The 19,471-nt window shown below is 42.6% G+C and overlaps 1 pseudogene; it reads right to left on the minus strand.

Annotated features, from left to right (window-relative positions):
• Positions 1 to 6,264, minus strand: part of LOC111756914 (ubiquitin carboxyl-terminal hydrolase 42-like) — a 35,387-nt pseudogene extending 29,123 nt beyond the window's left edge.
• Between the last annotated feature and the right edge of the window lie 13,207 nt (positions 6,265 to 19,471).

A 19,471-nucleotide genomic window follows, 5' to 3' on the forward strand; every position in this document is an offset into this window, starting at 1 on the left:
CCAAATATCCGACCAATGAGTGTGGTGGCCTAGATGTGTCTAATCTGAAAAAGACAAAACAGTGACATAAGAATTCTGAAAAATAACAGATGCTATGATTAGATTTTAAAAGCATGTATATTTATAAAAGAACAAGAATCCAAAGAAGAGAGCCATAGAACATAAAAAATCAGTCTTCATGGTACCCAGAGATCAGCCCTGTCTGTGGAACATAGGATCTGGGGAGGAGGATAGGAGGAGCTAGATTATGAAGAGACTTTGAAATCAAGGCAGGAATTTGGCTCTGAAGCAAAGCAGCAGAAGGGAGAAGCTCTCAACAGGCTTGTGACTCCATGTGGGATCTGGGGAAGGCAGGGAAGGCAGAGTCTTAACATTATCCAGGCCATGAAGGCGGGGACGGTGATTGGAATGTAAAGGGAGAAATCTGTACAGGGTGCATGGACAGTAGTGGGTGGTTTAGGAATGTTACTTAAACTGCCTCACCCACCTTTCTCAAGTCTGCATTTAGATTCTAGGAAAAAGCTATAGAAACTGGTAACACACAGAGAAAGGTAGAGAGGGTGGGGAGAGAGAGGGAAGGGAGAGGCAGGAAACAAAATATAAGCCTGCAGGGATATTCTCAACAGAAAAAATGCCTGGCTCAACTGGAAAGGAGAGGCAGGTACTTATAGATCTTCCAAGGCTTGCTGACACTCAGAAATTAAAGAATAGCAAAACCAATATTCATTTCCTGACGTTTATAATTGAATAAATTCACATTGTGATAATGGGAACAGCTTTTTAAATTTCAGTCATTTTAAAATAATGCAAATCAGGTGGGTAAGAGGCAATGCAAAGCCAAAGGATAAAGCAAACATATCTGCGTGTTTTCAATGTAAAAGGCTAAACAAGTGTGATAAGCCAGAGGTGTAAACTGAAGAAATGGTGTGTGCTCACTGTTGCTGCCACTGAGGCATGCTTCCTGCATAGCATCAACCGTGTGCTGAAGAAACTCATGGGCATCTTCTTGCTCTCCAATTTGGACATGGCTGGCTATATCTATAAATTTTAAGTAAAGACAAGGCTTTATCATTACATAGTAAATACCTAGACTACAAAGCTACATCTTATATTACTCAGAAAACCCCCAAATAAATTACACTGAATAAGAAAGTAGCACTCCCATGAGCACTGCTCAGTTTCACCAAGAACCCACTGGAGCTGCAGGTCCTGAGAGTCCAGGAGCAGCCACAGAATGAGTCTTGGGTCTTTACCAAGTTAACACAATTCACTTGAATAAAGTCTATTGCGTCAGGTTCATCCAAAAGGTAAGGTTAGTGCACCCATCATAAATATGACACTCAAATCCCTAAAAGCTCCTGTGCAGAACATAAATCTCCAACCTATTCAGTCTCATATCAGTGACCACAGAACAGATTGTATTTGCATTTCAATCCTGAATGACTAAGCAGTTGCAAGAAAAACTATTTTTGTAAATGATTAATAAAACACTAGCACAAATATATGAATGGCACAAAACCTATTAGACACTGAGTTTTATATGTGAAGGAATATAATAATTATTTATATAAATAGATAGCTTAAATCATATAAAATTACCAATATGCCACTAGTTTTTACCTACAAAAATAGCAATTCCATGATTGAACTCTATGTGCATGTATATGCACACTTTCAGAGCAATGGCACTTTCCTATAGACTAATTTATTGGACTGAGAATATAGTTCAGTGGCATAAGTGCCTGCCTGACAAGCACAAGGTCCTGAGTTCAATTCCCAGAACGACAACAACAACAGAAAAGACTTAAGTTATTATCCATGCCTGCTATTTATGTGTATGTATAGATAATCAAAATAATTGAAACCTGGCCTGGCTGAAAGTTTGCCAGACCCAGTGTATTTTAAAGATTTCTGTGCTGTTTGCTCTGGTCCATCAATAATATCGAGGGTCAATGTAATCTTTAGCAGCTTTTAAGGCAAAAATATCACCATAAAATTATGCATCCCTATCATTACCAAGCTAGAGAGCAGATTAAGAGCGAAAAAAAGTTTTCATTTGTATACATTTTTATTACAACTTGGCTAATTAAAATGAGTAAAAGTGAATGCATAAAGTGCACAGAACCTGGTATAATGATACAAGCCTGGAATCCCAGCTGAGGGAGGAGGAGCTCGAGTTTGAAGCCAGTCTGGGCTACACAGTGAGACCCTTGGCTGGGGGCAATGAAGTAGAGGAGGGTAACATAGAAAATACAGAAATTTCATGCAATCTATTTAAAATGTTAAATAGAAAAAACCTGAAGTTTGTTCCTAAATTTAGTTAGGCTATAAGTTTTTACTTAAGAGCATTATTACCTTTATTTTGACTATTCTTATAAATCATTTAAAGAACTCTATGGGTCAGTATGAGAGTTACTCAGCACAGAAATCCAACTGTATGAGAAAAGGCCTCTGTGAATGATTTTATTAACAAACTGCATTCCACATATACTGAAGTTTGAGTTGCCTTCAAAATACCCGTGCATTTCTCATTTCAACAAACATTACCATATACTTGCCACTCACAATAAGATGGTTTTTAAAAAAGCATTAATTTTGCTTTATATAATTTTTAAGGCAAGATTATCACCCAAAAGTGTATCTTAAATTTGAGACACTAATATTGAAATAGAAAAAGAAAATGTTAGTTACATCGCAATAAACTAAACAAGATTTAAAAATTTTAACTGAAAATACATGGTTCTCATTCAGGAGGAAAGCTTGAGTCCATCGGTGATAGTAGTGTCTGACTTTCAGGGATCCACAGAGCTGGTAATAGCACATGGACGGTAGACAGACAGTCAACAAAGGCATAGTACATAGGGAACTGAAGGATGTGTATCTTTCTATATAAAATCTCGATATGAATAGACATCAGCTGTTTAAGCAGAAAGAAACAATCACCCACGTTAATGCAGACAGATGGGGACCAATAAGCAGAGCTATCGTTGCTAGGTGTCAAGTGATACATTGAGTCCACTGGGTCCTTGTCTGGTTCCCAAGTGCACCATTCAAAGTCATACTAAGTTGTTGCCAGAAAGCATGCATTGGTTCCTTGACTCAGAGGAGAGTGCTACTGAAGCAGGGGAAAGTGAGTGGAATCTCCTGAACAGCCCTTTTGGTCAAAGAGAGTAACACTTGGCTGAAGGGCGGAGAATAGTGCCACCCTCAGAGTTGTCCAGGATTCCAGGCTGGGGATTTGTAACATTGCCCCATTTAATCATCAGTGCAGCCACTGCAAACACTGGATGGACCAAGGAGGATGACAATGAATTAATGCAGACCTAACCAAGGGCTAGCTTAATCCTGCCCTACCCATTCCATCTCTTTGTGGTCTATAATCACAACAGAATGGAATGGTATTTAGAATCTTAGTTGACCCTTGAATCAGGACCTTTGCCTCTTAGAGGTTTTATCAGTATGACCAAAGAATGAATAATAGAAATGCCAGAAAGATTAACCACAAAGAAGAACCTATCATATCTTACCACAAAAATAAAAATAAAAGGAGGCAAGGAGGGAAAAAGGAAGGAAGGGGGCCACGGGATAGCTCAGAAGCATAAGTGCCTGCCTGGCAAGCACAAGGTTCCTGAGTTCAATTCCCAGCACCAAAAAAAAAAAAAAAAAAAAGGAAACAGACTAGGTATAAATTCGGTTCCTGCTTTTATTAGTTGGGTTGCTTTAGACTGCCATGAAATGAAAGGCTAATTTAATTTACTGGAGCAAATAATAATACATAACACTCCTCCCCCAAACCAACAGGAGACATGAAAGCCTGAAGGTTTTCCAAGCTGGTTATGTTCATCTCCTGAGGAGCAGTTTCTTCGGAAAGCAGCCTGAAGCTGTACAGTATCTGCCCCAAATCTAAGACTTTGCTTGGTTTACAGTGACAGACACTAAGCTGCTCCTTTATGGATTCCCAGAATATTAATTTGGAGCTCAGAATGAGCCATGCATTGAAGGTGCTATACCTGCTTTGCAGACTATTTTGTTGGGAATCAAGAGCTCTGGTTATCCAGAGCGCACCATGCTCCAAATGAGGACATTAACAGTAGGGGCCACTGGGTGGGCTGAACCTGAGTGAATGTTCAGAAGAAGTTTAGCAAATGATGTGACACTTGAGTGGAATTTTTTTCCCCCAGGCAAATAGAGATTGCCAGCATTTCAGGACCAAATGCCAACCTGAAGCAAAGTTTGTCACTCTCAGAGTTCCCCTGCGCTTGGATTTTGTGCAATTTTCAGAAATGAAGATTGATAATTCAATTAATAACAAGGACATTTGATTCAGTGCATTTAGGGTTTCAAAGGAGAAAGGTATAAATCTGACTCACTGGCTGAACTTACAAGGAAAATACTACTTCCTGTTGTAAATAATGGAAAACCACTCCTGATCAATTCACAAGCAAGAACGTTTGCTGTCTTAAACAGTGAATAAATACAGTACTAGAAATTTGCCCACCAACACATCACCATCAAACCAAGCTCTTTTTACCTGAAATGGGATAAAATTATCTTCATTTGCACATAATACATCTATTCATGAAAAAGAGAAAATGAGCACATACTATCAGTATCTAATTATAAAAAAATAATGAAAATAATCATAGGTGCAGAGAGGGGTGGAGAGCATGATGGTCAGAACTGTGTGATGGCAGGGAGAACTGTGTCCTGACACTCAGGACCACCCCATTTGGACATCAGGCCCACAGAGAGATAACCAAGTTAAGTCTTTAGGATGGGTCCTAACCTAATGATGGCATCTCCAAGGGAAAGGGAATTTGGACAGCTGACCACAAGGACAAGTCCATGTGCAGCCCAAGGAAGAAATCAAGGTGAGGCATCTGTAGGCCTGCGTGAGTCATGGTGCTTTTTATGTTTTATATTTTATGTTATTTAGACATCTTAGGAAGCGTGTTGGTCTGGGAGAAATTCCCTCTCCTATGGGTAGCTGATATTTTTGGATTGCAAAGGGCTACTCCAAACATGAATTTTCTGTAAAAACCAACCAACCCATTGTCTGATCTCAGCCACTTATTTATCTAGATATTTCCCTAACTCTTCCCGTGCCTGAAACCTTCCAGGCCCAAGTGCAAACATCTAAAGACTTCCCAACAATGAAAGCCCCATGAAATTACTACAGTCTGCCATTTTTAGCTGCCCACTCTGGTCTGGCTTGCTTTTCCTCCAAAAACCCATAAAGCTTGATTCTGGTTCCCCCACATCCTCCTCTTCTTCCATGTGACCCACACCAGACGCTCCTGCTTGGTTCTACTTGGCATGGACAACTTCTTGTGTGAGACCTGGTGTTACATAAATGTTTTCCTCCCAATTCTCATTCTTGTCCCATCTTTGGAACACAAACTCCTGATCATCCTATCTCTAGGATTAGACTTAGAACATTGCAGATTTCATGGAGCTAGGCTGTGAGAAAAGAGGGTTATAAGTCACTGGAGAGATGACAACAACCCAGGCATCTCTCTCCTCAGTGCTTAGACACGCCACTTACTGTTATCCACAGGAGTATGGAGCAGGTGCCATTATTACTTCCAGTCTACAGGCTACAGGTGAAGTAGGTTGCTCATGACCAAAACATTGTGGATGAATAGAAGCATTGCCTTGACAAATGAACTTGGTCCTGACTTATGGTAAAGGGGCAGGGTGCATGCATTTCTGGGTGGCAGGAACTTCAGGTGCTGTGGGAGGGAATAGGAGGACATGGGTCCAACTCACCCAGGAGCTGAGAAATGGAAAGTTGTCAATAAGTGACAGTCAGTTCTGCTGCCTTTGGGTGAAAACTATGGTTGGCTAGCAAAGGATTCTCTGATTCATACAGAAGACCTAAGGCCAACCATTAGGACTCTGTAATTTCTTTCTTTTAAAACACTTTCACTTCTATTTACCTAAGTTCTTCCCCTTTGACTTATACTCCTCCTTTGCTTTCCTTGGCACGGGCAACCTCTCCCCTGAGATCTGGAAGTAGATAAATGTCTTCCTTCCAAACCTCATTCTTGTCCCATCCTAGGCCTGCCTACAAGCTCTCTCTCTCATCCTATCCCCAACATCTACACTGGTAGAACATTGCAGGTTTCATGGACCAGAGAAACAGGATAGAAGGAAAGCCAAGGGTCTCACTCACCTAAAGGAGCTGATGATGAAATCTGCACCCTCAGAAGGACTCCACAAGCAGAGAAACTCAAGGGTGAGGCCTTGAGGGACCTTGCCCATAGGGTCAGAGACCCTGTGACCTAGGGTGGATGTTGGTCAGTGGTACTGGCAGGAATCAACATCCGAGGAGCAAAAATGCAAGAGTATCATTAGGAAAGGATATTTATGCCTGCTAACACTAGAGAGGTGACTATGACCCCGGCATCTCTCCTCAGGGTTTAGACATATCATTTACTATTCTCCAAGGACTATGAGTCACGCCATTACTACGTCCATTTTACAAGCTAGAGGTGAATTACATTGCTCAAAAATCCAACAATTAGTAACTTTAAAACACACATTCTTCACAAGGGATGGGAGGATTTTCTAGGCAAATGGTACAGCACTGACTGTGGCAAAGGAGTCAGGTGCAGTTTTGGATGGCAGAGCTCCGGGGTTGCTTTGGGAAGGGTGTGGATATGGGTCTAGCTCACCTCAGAGGCTGAGTAACGGAAATCAGTGATGACAGACAGGTGGTTGTGCAGGATTTAGGGGAAAATTATAGTTGGCTTAGGGCAGGCTACTCCAGATTGTAAAGATGACCCATACTTATTTAACCCCTTTTGCTTTTTCTGGAAACACTTGAACTCCATCTACCTAGGGTTTTCTCTGCCCATTAGGGAGACAAGGCATTTTTGCCAAAGACTTCCTGCCCTCAGTGAGCTTTCAAGCTGTTTATGGAAAGCAGGCAACCAATAAGTGATTTCTGTGATGGGAGAGAAAATATGGGAACAGTGCAATGGAGCAGGGGTGGTGGATGAGAGAGTGCATAATACTTTCTATATTTTATGATGTTTGGGTGCCTAAAAATACCTTGCTGGCCTGGGAAGTACACCATTTCCAGTGTTTGCCAGGTATTCCAAGCACAAAAAAATCCCACCCGAGGCATGTCCTTCCTGTGCAAACCAACCTTTCCTGAGTCTGTGCTCTCAACACCTTCGTTATCTAAGGTTCTCACCTGAGATATTTCAGTTTCCTAGCTCTAAACCGTCTGAGGCCTAGTGTCGCCACCTAGCGACCACCTCAACAAACAAAGCCCAGTGGAACTATTTTACGTTTGTTGTTTCTCAATTGCCAACCTCTGTGCCTTCAGCCACCCCAATAAAGGCCCCGGCTCAGCCTCTCCATTCTTGTCTTCTGCCACGTGAATTACACAAGGTATTTCTCCTCGGTGTCCAGCATGGACAACCTCCTCTCTGAGACCTGGAAGTAGGTAAATGTCTTCCTTCCAAGCCTCATTGTGTCCCCTCCGGGGCCTGAAAACTCATCCTATCCCCAGTGTCCACACTGTTAGGACAATGCAAGTTTCATGAGCCAGGGAGATGAAACAAGAGGAGGAAAGTCAAGCATCTCATTCACCTGAAGGAATTGATGACACAAACTGACCCTCAGGAGGACTCCACAAACCAGAAAAGTTTAGGGATGCAGCCCCTGAGAGGCCCTGTCCAGCAGGGTCAGAGACCCTGTGACCTAGAGATGGATACTGGTCAGTGGCACTGGCAGAAATCAGCCTCCTAGGAGCAAAATGAAGGCTTGTCACTGGGAAAGGATATTTATGCCAGCTAACACTGGAGAGGTGACTATGTCCCAGGCATCTCTCCTCAGTGTTTTAGACATGCTTTACTATTCTCCACAGGACTATGGAGTAGGTGCCATCAGTGTAGTATTTCTTTTTTAAAGACTAAACATGAAGTAGATTTCTCACAGTCTAACAATTAGTGTCAATGAGTAGTTTCTTCACAGGGCTGTAAGTAAGCAGAAGTATTTCCTCAGCAAATGGGCACAGCCCTCAATAATGATGAAGCAGCAGGGTGCAGATCCTGGTGGTGGGAGCCGCTGGGTGCTGTGGGAAGGTGTTGGAGGATGTGGGACCAGCTCGCCTCAGGACAGGAGAAGTGGGAAGTTGTAAGAGATGATTGGTTGCCTGGCCTTCAAGCAAGAAATATGCCTTGGGTCAAGACAAGATACTCCGGTACTGCGGATCGAACTTACGACCGCCTGCTTGCAAGGCAGGTGCTTATGCCGCTGAGCTAAATCTCCAGCCCCAAGACAAGATACTCTTATAGATAAAGACTACAGCGTGGATATAATTTACAAGCAAATCTCCCAGGTGCCAAGGCAAAAAAACTCACCAAGGAACTCATGGAATTCCACACCATTTCCGGAGAGCCTGCTTTTAAGTATGTCAGTTCCGTCAGTGTCACCCCAATCCTGTTGGCTACCTGACATCAACACCTCCTCCACCAAGTAAGAGCTGAGACACAGGTTCAATAAGCTCTTTAAAATTGTAGAATGTTAACCTGTATTCCCTATGAACATATACTGAGTACCAGTGTTAGTTTCTGAGTTTTTTAAAAAGAGGATGCCTGGTCTCATTCAGTGGGGAAGATGCTAAGTTGGCTATGGAATGTCAGGTTTGGAGAATTGTTATATTAACATAGAATGTTCCCCCAAAACATATTTTCACATTAAAGATACAATAAAAATGTCTGTGGCATTTTTTTGTATACAACAAAAACATCTTAAAATTATTGTTTTATTGTGAAATATGCCTGTTTCAAAGAATGGAAGAACACATGGATGGAAATTAACGGGACAGGTGCTAGAGCTGCCTGAAGTGCAGTGGGCAGAAAAGGAGTCACAGGGATTGACATGTGGCACAGCGGGATTGGAGGATGTGCTCAGAAAAAAGCGTGTACTTGTATCATTATGTAATAAAACTGAATTTTAAGTGTTACCTAAGAATGATGTCAGGTAGTTATCGTCCACTGTTATATATGGCATTTGAACACTTCCAGAAATAAAATTCATCATTTGGGTGTGGAGATTGGATGGTTATGAGACAGGAACAAAAAACATTCTCGGGGGATGCTTCTGGAGAACTCTGAAAGTAATTGTAAACAGGAAAGCCTGTAATCCCAGCACTCAGGAGACAGAGGCAGGAGGATCTCTAGTCTAGGATGCCACTGTGAAACTCAGGCTGGGTTTGAACTCCTGGACATGAAGGAATGATCTTCCTGCCCTTGCCTCTAACTCCTTAGGAGGCTTTTCATCTTTACTAAAACTTGTCAAAGTTAACCAAAATCTTGTTCCTGAAAGTTTTGTCTTCCTGTATAAAAAATATCTCAAGGTGGGGATAGTGTCATGAGAACTCACATGTTCTCTGAGCTACTCCAGAGACTGAGGCAGGAGGAAAGAAGTCCTCAGTCAGCCAGGGTAATCCATAAGAGAGACCTTGCCTCTATGGAAAACGTAAAAAGGACTGGCTGTATGGCTCAGTGAAACAATGCCTATAGGGTTAATCTGCAGTACTCCCCACAACCAAAACTTTATAAAAGGCTTGAAGTAGCACAAAACACCATACAATATATATATTTTTCACACTGTCTGGATGTTGAGGCCTCAGAATCCAAGGGTAAATCCAGATGCTTAAATGGGAGCTTCCTACTCCTATTCACAGTAGGCACTGAAATCCCCATTAAAAGTATCTCAGTTGACTAAGCAGTGTCAAGAGCAGGTTTGGTTTGATGTATTCACCTTCGCAGATATAAAGGAGGAAGCAGAAATCTGCTCACCTGAACAACTCCCTTCACATCTGAGACTCTCAGTGTTGCCAAGTAAGTGAGCACATGCCGTTGACATCACAGATGTTGTTTGGCAGCCATGCAAATGAGCAGATTTCTCACTCTCCCATTGCCTAGGCCGCTCCTCACTCTTACTTGAGCTCTACTTTCTTGCTTTTTTTTTCCTGTTTTAGTACCAGGGATTGAACTCTGACCTCACGCTTGCCAGACAGGCATTTGTACCACTGAGCTATCTATATCCTCTGTCAGTTGACATCCACCTTAACGTTAGTGCATTAGTGCAGCTCCCCCAACAGACATCTTCCTCCAGTTTCTGAGGTGGAGGATTCACTCTGGGACTTAGTTCTGTCTGTCTTTGCTGAGCTTGTTCAGGGCTCCAGGTCATATGCAGGTTGTGGTGGGGGTGAGGGTCTGCAGGCTCACGTCCTTGCTGTTAGCAGGCTCAGCTCTTCCCTGTGGGGACCAGCAGAGGTGAGGGGCAGGAATAAGATGGAAGCCACAGTGCCTTTTGAACTCATCTTGGGGGCCATATACCTTGCATTCCCTGTGCTCTATGCTAATGTTCTTGCACACGAACCTTAGCACAGGTGAGAGCTAACTTGGCAAGGGTGCACAAGAAGGGAAGCAGAGACCAGAGGCTGCCAGCTGTTTGTTTTGTGTGGTTCTGGGGACCGAGTCCAGGCCTTTCTCACTGAGAACTGCCTCCCTAAGTTGTTCTGTATTTGGAGACAAGTTCTCCCTAACTTTGTCCAGGTTTTACTAGATATGGGTGCTAGTGATTTTGCTTCCCTGAGTACTGGGATTTCAGGCAAGTGCCACCACACAGGCTCCTGTGACCTTCTTGACCATTTCCCAAAGTATTTCATTTATAATTACTATGTCCCCATGGTGTGCCCAGAATCATCCTTACGAATAAGGAATCTGAGGCACTACACACGAGATTGGGTCCAAGTGCCACCCAGGGACAATTTCATTCATATGGAGGAGCACTCAGTGAAGGACACAGCTGTGTTTCACTGCAGGTCTAGACAGAACCATGTTAGCTGTACTTTTTCATTTCACTTTTAAATTTTCTGCGGTACTTGTAAGCAAGATAAATTTAAAGTGGCCCATTTTAAAGACCAAGTACTAGAGAATTCTGAGTGGAGAATTCCTGGCAGTTAAAACATTCATGAATTTAAAATGTGTGTAAGCAAACGGACCTTGGGGGGTGAAATAAACTAATGAAAAAGTCTTTATTGGAAAATATAGGCAAAATAGCTATGGCTAAATAGAAACATGGGACTCACAAGGTTGCATGAAATTTCTAAACATGAACATCTGCTTGTCAAAATGTCCTATAGAGCGGACAATGTTATGAAGAAATCCAGGTTGGGAGGTGGACTAAGGAACTGCCTTACAAAGAGGAAAAGAAACATGAGAGGTGGCATCTAGAAAGATGTCTCCATAGTACTCAGCCATTGAGGAGCCAGGTCCCTGCAGGAAGGGACCTGGGTGCTAGGAAAAAATTCCTGGCTGTGAGCGCTCTGGGTGCCCCTCGCTTGCTCAGCGCCCTCCCAGCCTCGCGAGACTGATTAAAGCCTGGCTTTTATACCCTTCTTGCCTCTGAGTCCTTTCTTTGAGTTCAGGCAAGGGAACCCTCTTCAGTACCTTGTACATGCTAGGCAAGTGACCTGCTACCTTTCTCTCCACAGACCTGTCTAATGTAAAACCTTTTAAAAGGTTGAGGGAGGGTCTTGTTAAATTGCCCCATTCCTTTGCCCCCCTCCCGCCTCAGCTCCTGCTGCAGCTCAGGTAGTGTGCAGATGATCTTCCCTGGCCACCTGGTAATTCAGATGACAGCTCAGCAAAAGCCGCCTCAGACCCTTTTACTCCGGTCATGTGGGCTGCTGAGCTCCCCACTCACTGTGTATGGCACTGTATCGGTGCCCTTCTTTTGTCTTTTATCTGCTTTCTTTCATTCTTTCCATATTTTGTTTTCCTACCTTTTTGGTGTAGGGGATCTCAGCCGGAGCCTCATCCATGTCATTATTCATTTTATTTTTCAAATTGATGACCCAGATATTTTATTAAACAGTATTCTGGCTGTTTCTAAGAAGGTGTTTTTGAAGGAGATGAACATTAATTAGGGTAGAATTTGGGGGCACAGTGGTACATGGCTGTAATCACAGATACTCAGTGTACTATCTGTGATTGATTGCAGTACAAGGATTGATGATTGCAATACAAGATCAGCCCAGCTGACTCAGAGAGAGTCTGTCTCAATCTGTCTCAAATGTATAAAAAGGATTAGGGATGTACCTCAGTACTAAAATACTCCAGATCTGGCAGAAATAAAACAGACTATAACCCATATGCTAACTGTACCTCCTTGTAAAAACAATCACAAGGCCTCAAATGAGATAGTAAAATTAACCCAAAATAACAGCTCTAGTGTCACATATCTGTACATATGTCACACATAGGTATTCAGGAGGCTGAGCCAGGAGGATCTTAAATTGAAAATTAGCTTGGGAAATTTAGTGAGATGAGCTGAGGGGATGTGCTGGGCATAGTGGCGCATGCCTGTAACCACAGGCCTCCACGAGGCTGAGGCAGGATGATTGCAAATTGAAACCCAGCCTAAGTAACTCAATGAGATTTTGTATCAAAAATTTTTTTTTAAAACTGAGGGTATAGAAGCAACCAGCTCACCCACCTGGGAAGTGGATGTGGTGTGGCAGGCTGTGGCCCCTCTAAGGGAGAACCACCAGCTACTCCTGACATCCATGCCATGTTGGAACATAGGGAGCTGGGAATCCAAGCCACCAGCCTGCCTCCCTCCTAAGCAAATAGGTGAGCCTACCAGTGCATGGGCTGAGAGTCAAACATCCCACTTCCCCTGCCCCCCCCATTAGCAAATGGGAACCAGAGATCTGAGCATCTCTTGGGAGGTTGACCATATGCAAAATAGCAAATAAGGGGGAGTTCCTTCTATCATCTCTTTGAAGGCAAATATTTTTACTACTGTTTTGCTTTATTCTGATTAATAGTACTGCTCTATTCAATACTCTGTTTTGATAAGTTCTATAGTGTTCTGTATTTCATTTTATTTTCCTATACGTGATTGAAAGAACAACTATTGTGAAGATAAGGAGATATACTGTGATACCTATTGCTGTTATCCCGGTAACCTGCTGTGAAGTTCTGTACCAATTTCACTACACTGTCTCAGTTGGCTTTGTTCTACCTTGTTCTGTTGTATTTTACTACCTTCAAAATAAAAAACATTTTTTTAAAAAAGGCTGATGGTACAGTTTAGTGCAAAATCCCCAGATCCAATTCCCAGCACTGCCCACCCTAAAGTCTTGAGAACGTAGTTCAGTGCAAGGCCTTAGGTTTAATCTCCAATAGTGATAAAACAAAACCAAAAAGGGATCTTAAATATAAATGTAAGAGCTAAAACAATAAAATTCTTAGCATAAAAAAGAGTAAATCCTTGTGACTTTAAATAATAGTTTCTTAGATATGATATTAAAATCACAAACGACAAAATTAATCTAGATTTCATCAAAATTAAAAACTTTTATTTTGAATAATACAGGAAGTGAAAAAGGCAACTCAGGCAATGGAAAGCATTTGAATATATATTTCTCCAAAGAAGATGTACAAATGGCCAAGGAGCACTCGAAAATAAATCCAGTATTGCCAGACATGGTGGCTCATGCCTGCAATCCCAGCACTTGGGAGGCTGAGGCAGGATGATCACCGTGAGTTACAGGCCAGCCCCCTTAAAAAACCCAGAAGCTGCTCAGTAACAGCAATCTTCAAGGAAATGCAAATAAAGAAAGTAAGGTATCACTAGACTCCCCTAGTGCCATGATAAATAGCATTTTAAAAAGACATTAAGGGTTGGAGAGTGAAAAGTTCTTATCCTAGTGTAAATTATTGTACAATTATGGTGGTGGTTGTTGTACTCTAAGAAAATAGCTTCATTATATGTATATTATAGCAAACCTGCAACATGGCTTACTAAATGTGTTTTTTTATCCTTTTTCCCTAACTGATATGTTAAGTGACCTAATTGATATGTTGAGCAATACTCTCCTCTGTAAAGAATTGCAAGAAACTCACCTAATTGATATGTTAGCCATTGTTGCCCTCTACAAACTACAGAAGTTGTGCTAAAACAAGCTAACAAGGGTTGTTAATCACTGTTAGATGCCTCTATTCTCCGCTAAAGAGCTAAAGAAAAGTAGGATGGCCCACTAATGTACACTTGTTTGAAGTAACTTGCTTGTGTGCAGAGAGATTTGCGTATGAGTTTAACCCTTTACCTGACCTTGATTCCCTTCCCAGAAAGAAAAAAAAAAAAAAAAAAAAAACATAACGGCCGTTTTCTGTTCTGTATGGCGCCTTATTGCCTCCCTCTCTCCTTACCTATCTATCTAGGCTAGGCCATAAAGAATTTGGGTTTCTGGTGACCTCTTCCCGACCCGGTGATGATCTGTCATAAAATGAGCCTGCCCCAATTTTAAGAACTGTTTAGCTTCAAAGAAATTACCGGGAAATACTATGGCCCAAACCCCAATCGGTGCTTTCCTTTTGTTCTGTATGCATCAAATGAGTTAGATATCAGATCTTTGTAAAACTTAAGTTTCAGCTTCTTGTAACCCTTGACCCCTTTGCACCCACTAGTGAAAACGAATTGTCCTGGGATAATTAACTCTCCACTTTCTTCTCCAAATATTGCTGCAGATGTGCCACTCAGAGATAATGTCAGTCTGTAGGATGGGAGTAATTTAAAAAACACCAGGAACTCCTGAGATTGTCAGAGCTAAGTAGACAGCAATACAGTTTCCAGATTCGGGTCAACAAGTTTGATGGCTCTGCAGGTTTCTTTGTCCCCCCCCCCCCCGCTTTTCCTCCAGCCTCTTTTTAAAGTCCCCCCTTCAGTCTCTGGGGGCAGTCTCCAAATTGGCTCCTGGAGACTCATCACCAGGCCTGGAAATAAAGCCTTTGCTACCTAAATTTTCGGTCTCTTGCTTCCTTGGATTTTATACCGGGGCCTGAGTTATAACAGTGGTCTAATGTGGTTGAAGGCCAAAGCGGAAACACTTACCGCTTCCTTCTTCTTCTTCTTCTTCTTCTTCTTCTTCTTCTTCTTCTTCTTCAGCCCTACTTGCAACTCCCCTTCCTGTTTGAATGCACAGAGAATTCCAACTGGTTCCTCACACGCCATCAATATCCACCCCATGTGCCACTTCAATCAGAGGTCCTATAACCCTCTGCCTCTCTGTGTCTGGTAAAAGGAGACAGCCAAGCTGCCATGGATTGTGTGCTCCTTTCCTCGCCCTCAACTCAATAAATCTGTTCATTTTGTACTTTTTTGCTCCTCTATTGCACCAGAATACTCTACAGAAAGGATGTGAAGACATTGATCTCTCATATAGCTGGTATCCAGCAATATGGTATGAGCCTGTTTGTGCTACTGTAACACCTAAGGCTGGCAATTTGTAAAGGACACAAATCATTCTGTCTCCATTTTGGAGGCTGGGGAATTCAAGATCAAGGTATCACCATTCAGTGTCTGCTGAGGGCTGCTGTCTGCTTCCAACATGGCACTAGGCTATTCCCACTTGCTGGCTGAAGAGGGAAGGGCAGGGGGGTCTCTTCCACTGGGGCCTTTCCAGAAGGTACTGTCCGTGTACCTCTGCCCTGTGACAGAATCACTTTCCAGAAGCCACACGTCTCTTTCCCTCCCTCTCTTCCAGCTTCTCTTCTCCTCTCTGTCTCTCTCTTCTTTTTTCTCTCTCTCTCTCTGTCTCTCTCTGTCTCTCTGTCTCTCTCTCTGTCTCTCTCTCTGTCTCTCTGTATCTCTCTCTCTCTTTCTCTCTCTCTCTCTCCCTCCTCTTTTTGTTTTCCTCCTCTTTGTGTTTTTCAGTGCTCTGGATCAAGCCCAGTCTTCCCACCTGCTCATCAAATATTTTACTACTCATCTACAACCTCAGCCAACAAGGCCACGTATCCTAATATTCTTGTTTTAGAGATTAAATTTGAATGTAAACTAATAAATTTTAGAGAGGACACCATCACTGAAACCAATTACCAACCAGGCATAGTGGTGCACACCTGTATCCCAGCACTATGGGAGGCTAAGACAGGAGGATCAGATGTTTGAACTCAGCCTGGGCAATTAGTGACTTAGCAAGATCCTGTCTCCATAAAAAGTATTCTGAACTGGACATGCTGGCACAAACTTGTAATCCCAGCACTTGGGAGGCTGAGGCAGGAGGATTACCATGAGATGAATGCCAGCCTGGGTTACAAATAAAGATCCTGTCTCAAGAGAAATATACAAAAAGGGGGGGGGCATACAAAAAAATTCAAAAGTGTTAGATTTATAGCTCAATGCAGGAGGATCGCCTAGAGTTCAAGGCCAGTCTGGGTTACATAGTGAATTCAAGTCTAGAATAGCAAGTCAATGTTCAAAAAAAAAAAAAATCCTTTTTTTGAGGAACAGTGTTACTTGGTGGCCATCCCTTCTGATAACTCAGCTATGAATTTTAATGAAGGTTTCTTGCATGTGATGTTATGTTTTTCTGGCTGCTTTCACAGGTGTCCCTTTTTGTTGTAGCTTGGCATAACTGATGCCATCTTGAGCCCTGCATTTAACTAGTGCCTGTATTTGAACTGAGAAAATGAAAAATTACTGAGTGCAATCCCATCAGAAAAGAAGAATGACTACACCCACAGGAGAAAAATTAACCTGCTCAACAAAGAAGCAGGATACAGGTGTGTCTAAGTTACTTTTTACTCATCACTGAGACAAAATACCTGATGCCCAAAGTTGGGAAAGGAAAGGTTGATTTCTTATAGTTTTGGGAGATTTCAGTCCATACTCAGTTGGCTCCAAGGCAGGGTGACATGGTGGGGCCACCCTGGTGGCTGCAAACAGCAAGGCAGAAACCCGCAAAAGAGAGAGACACACCTTTTCCTGCCATTACATTGTATTCTGGCTTCACTGGTAGGTGGGGTAGCACTGACACCATCAAGCCAAGCACTAGACAATGAACCAACCACAAATCCACAATGCAAACGCATGAGGCCTGGGGGCCACCGACATAAACTATGACAAGGTGTCAACCAAAACTTAATATAAGATTCTAGCCTAATTGTTTCCAACGGAATGTCTTTTTGTAGTTCTCTGTTTTAAAAGCTCTATAACTTTCTAGTTCAGGGCCACTCTGCTGAACTCTGAAACAGGGATCCATGCGAGTGGTCGATGAGCTTAGCTCATTAAATTCTAAATTTATCAATTTGGCTGCTTGGATTCCCATATTGTTTATGAACCCACTTCATTTTGATTATTTGACTGTGATATGTCCATTGTATCTCTGAGTTTATCCTAGTTGGAGTTCACTAAACTTGGAAATGCCAACTAATTTTCTTTTAAAAGTGAAACTGGGGATGGTTTCTGCCTTTATTTCTACAAATATAATTTCTGTGCCTTTCCTTGTCCTTCTGGAGCACCTATTGATGAGTTTGACAGCGTACCACAGTCTCTGAAGCCTGCTCATTCTTTCTGTTCCTCACACTAGTCTCAATTGACCTGTCCACCACACCCATCCCTCTGAAAAGGAGATATTCAAATATCACCAGGTGAACAAAATGGCACTGGGACAAATTCAAGGTCCACACTATCCATGTTTTCCTGGGACTCACCTGCTTTATTTGATTTTTTTTTTTTATCAGTACCGGGCATCGAACTCATGACCACATGCTTAGGAGGCAGGTGTTTATGCCGCTGAGCTAAATCCCCAGCCCTCACCTTCTTTATTTGAATCTGTTCTCTTCTGATTGCTGAAAGCCTTGGGGTACTTTGTAGAGCTCAAGAAAGGTTGAGTTTGACATGTTTTCTTAGTCTTCTCTGTTTTGGTGGAGGACTATAGTGTTCACAGACTATTGCTTCATTGTTCACTGTCCTGGAGCTGCTGGCTCCCATTCCTCTGTTTTTAATTTTTAAAGATGGACTCCTGCTGTGTTGCCCAGACTCCCTTGAACTCCTGTCTCAAGTGATCCTCCTCCTTCAATCTCCCAGGCACCTGGGATTACAGCTTGGCTCAGTCTTCTTTATTTTTTGGTTGTTGTTTTGAGACAGTGTCTCACTTTGTAATTCAGACTGGCCTTGAACTCACTATGTAGCCCATATCAGCCTTGAACTTGAGGCAATCTTCCTGCCTCAGCCTCCAGAGTGCTAGTATTATAGACAGTGGAATTAGAAATATTCTAGCAATCAGGCAGGATGAGGCTCTCATGAGAGTCATCAGAAGATGAAAACACATTACAACTGTGCCTCAAGATGCATCTGTTGGAGGCCAGACCTCAAGATAAAGATGGAATAACCAGGCTTACTTGCCTCCCCAAGGAATAGATAATGGTGACACCTGGTCAAACAAAGTCTAGATAGACATCAGTCACCTATGTGGGTGACCAAGACCCTCGGACCAATTCCCCTCTCACACTTTCCTTTTGTCTTTTTTTTACTTTATTATTTACTTATTTATTTATTCATTCATTTATTGGTACCAGAGATCGAACTCATGACCTTGCACTTGCCAGGCAGGCACTTACACCACTGAGCTAAATCCCTGGCCCTCTTTTGTCTTTTTTTAGACAGAGTCTCACTACGCAGTTCAGGCTGGACTTCAGCCCACTTTGTATCCCAGGCTAGTCTCAAACTTGCAACAATTCTCCTGCCTCAGCCTCCAAAGTGTTAGAATTACAGGAGTGCACCATCACACTCAGCTGGACTCATCCCTTTCCAAAAAGTTCTTTGTTCTTTCCATGTACTGTTGCTACATGACTTGCTTCCCTATTGGATCAACAATACTTAAGTGGCATACTTGCAACTCTATTGGTTGATCATAGTTTTGTTCCATATTATACCCATTTATGATTGTTTACCCACCTTGTGATTTTACTCTATAAAACTTCCTCTGGAAAGTGGGGTCCACAGCAAACTACTCAGGTCTTCTCCTGTCTTTCTCAAGAGCTGTCTCTTGATAAAATTTCCTAACCTTAATCTCTGTTATTCCTTAGAATTTATTCTTACATGCCTGTAACCCCAGCACTCAGGAGGCTGAGGCAGGAGGACTGGTTCAGTTTGAGGCCAGCCTGGGCTACATAGTGAGTTCAAGGCTAGCCCAAACTATATAATGGGAACCTATCTCAGGAAGAAATCAAACAAACACATAGAATTTATTCTTCAATTTTGGGGAACATGAACCCTACGTATTGGACAACTAGCAGGTTGGGAGTTACACTTATTTTCCCTACATCGGAAAGTCCTGTCTCACTGGGTTCACAGGCCTGCACCACCATACCCAGTTGTCAATTTAACCTTAATAGCAACCTCAGGAAGTGTTGTTCTAGCCCTTGTTACTGATGATCAGTGTGAGGTCAGGTAAGGACATAACCTAGAATCCAAGCCTGGATTTGAACCCCCGAAGGCCTGACTGCCCTCAGGGCCCTCCCCCACAGCCTCCTATCACAGCCGAGTCCTCTCCTCCACACCTGCTGTTGATACCCAGTTTATTCTGGACTGCTGTGGGAGGAAGGCTAGTGAACTGTCCAGCTGTGGCAGGGCTGAGCGCAGAATACAC

This window comes from Cavia porcellus, unplaced genomic scaffold, assembly GCF_034190915.1.
Source record: "Cavia porcellus strain 051 isolate PalLab524CR breed Dunkin Hartley unplaced genomic scaffold, mCavPor4.1 scaffold_23, whole genome shotgun sequence".
NCBI lineage: Eukaryota > Metazoa > Chordata > Mammalia > Rodentia > Caviidae > Cavia > Cavia porcellus.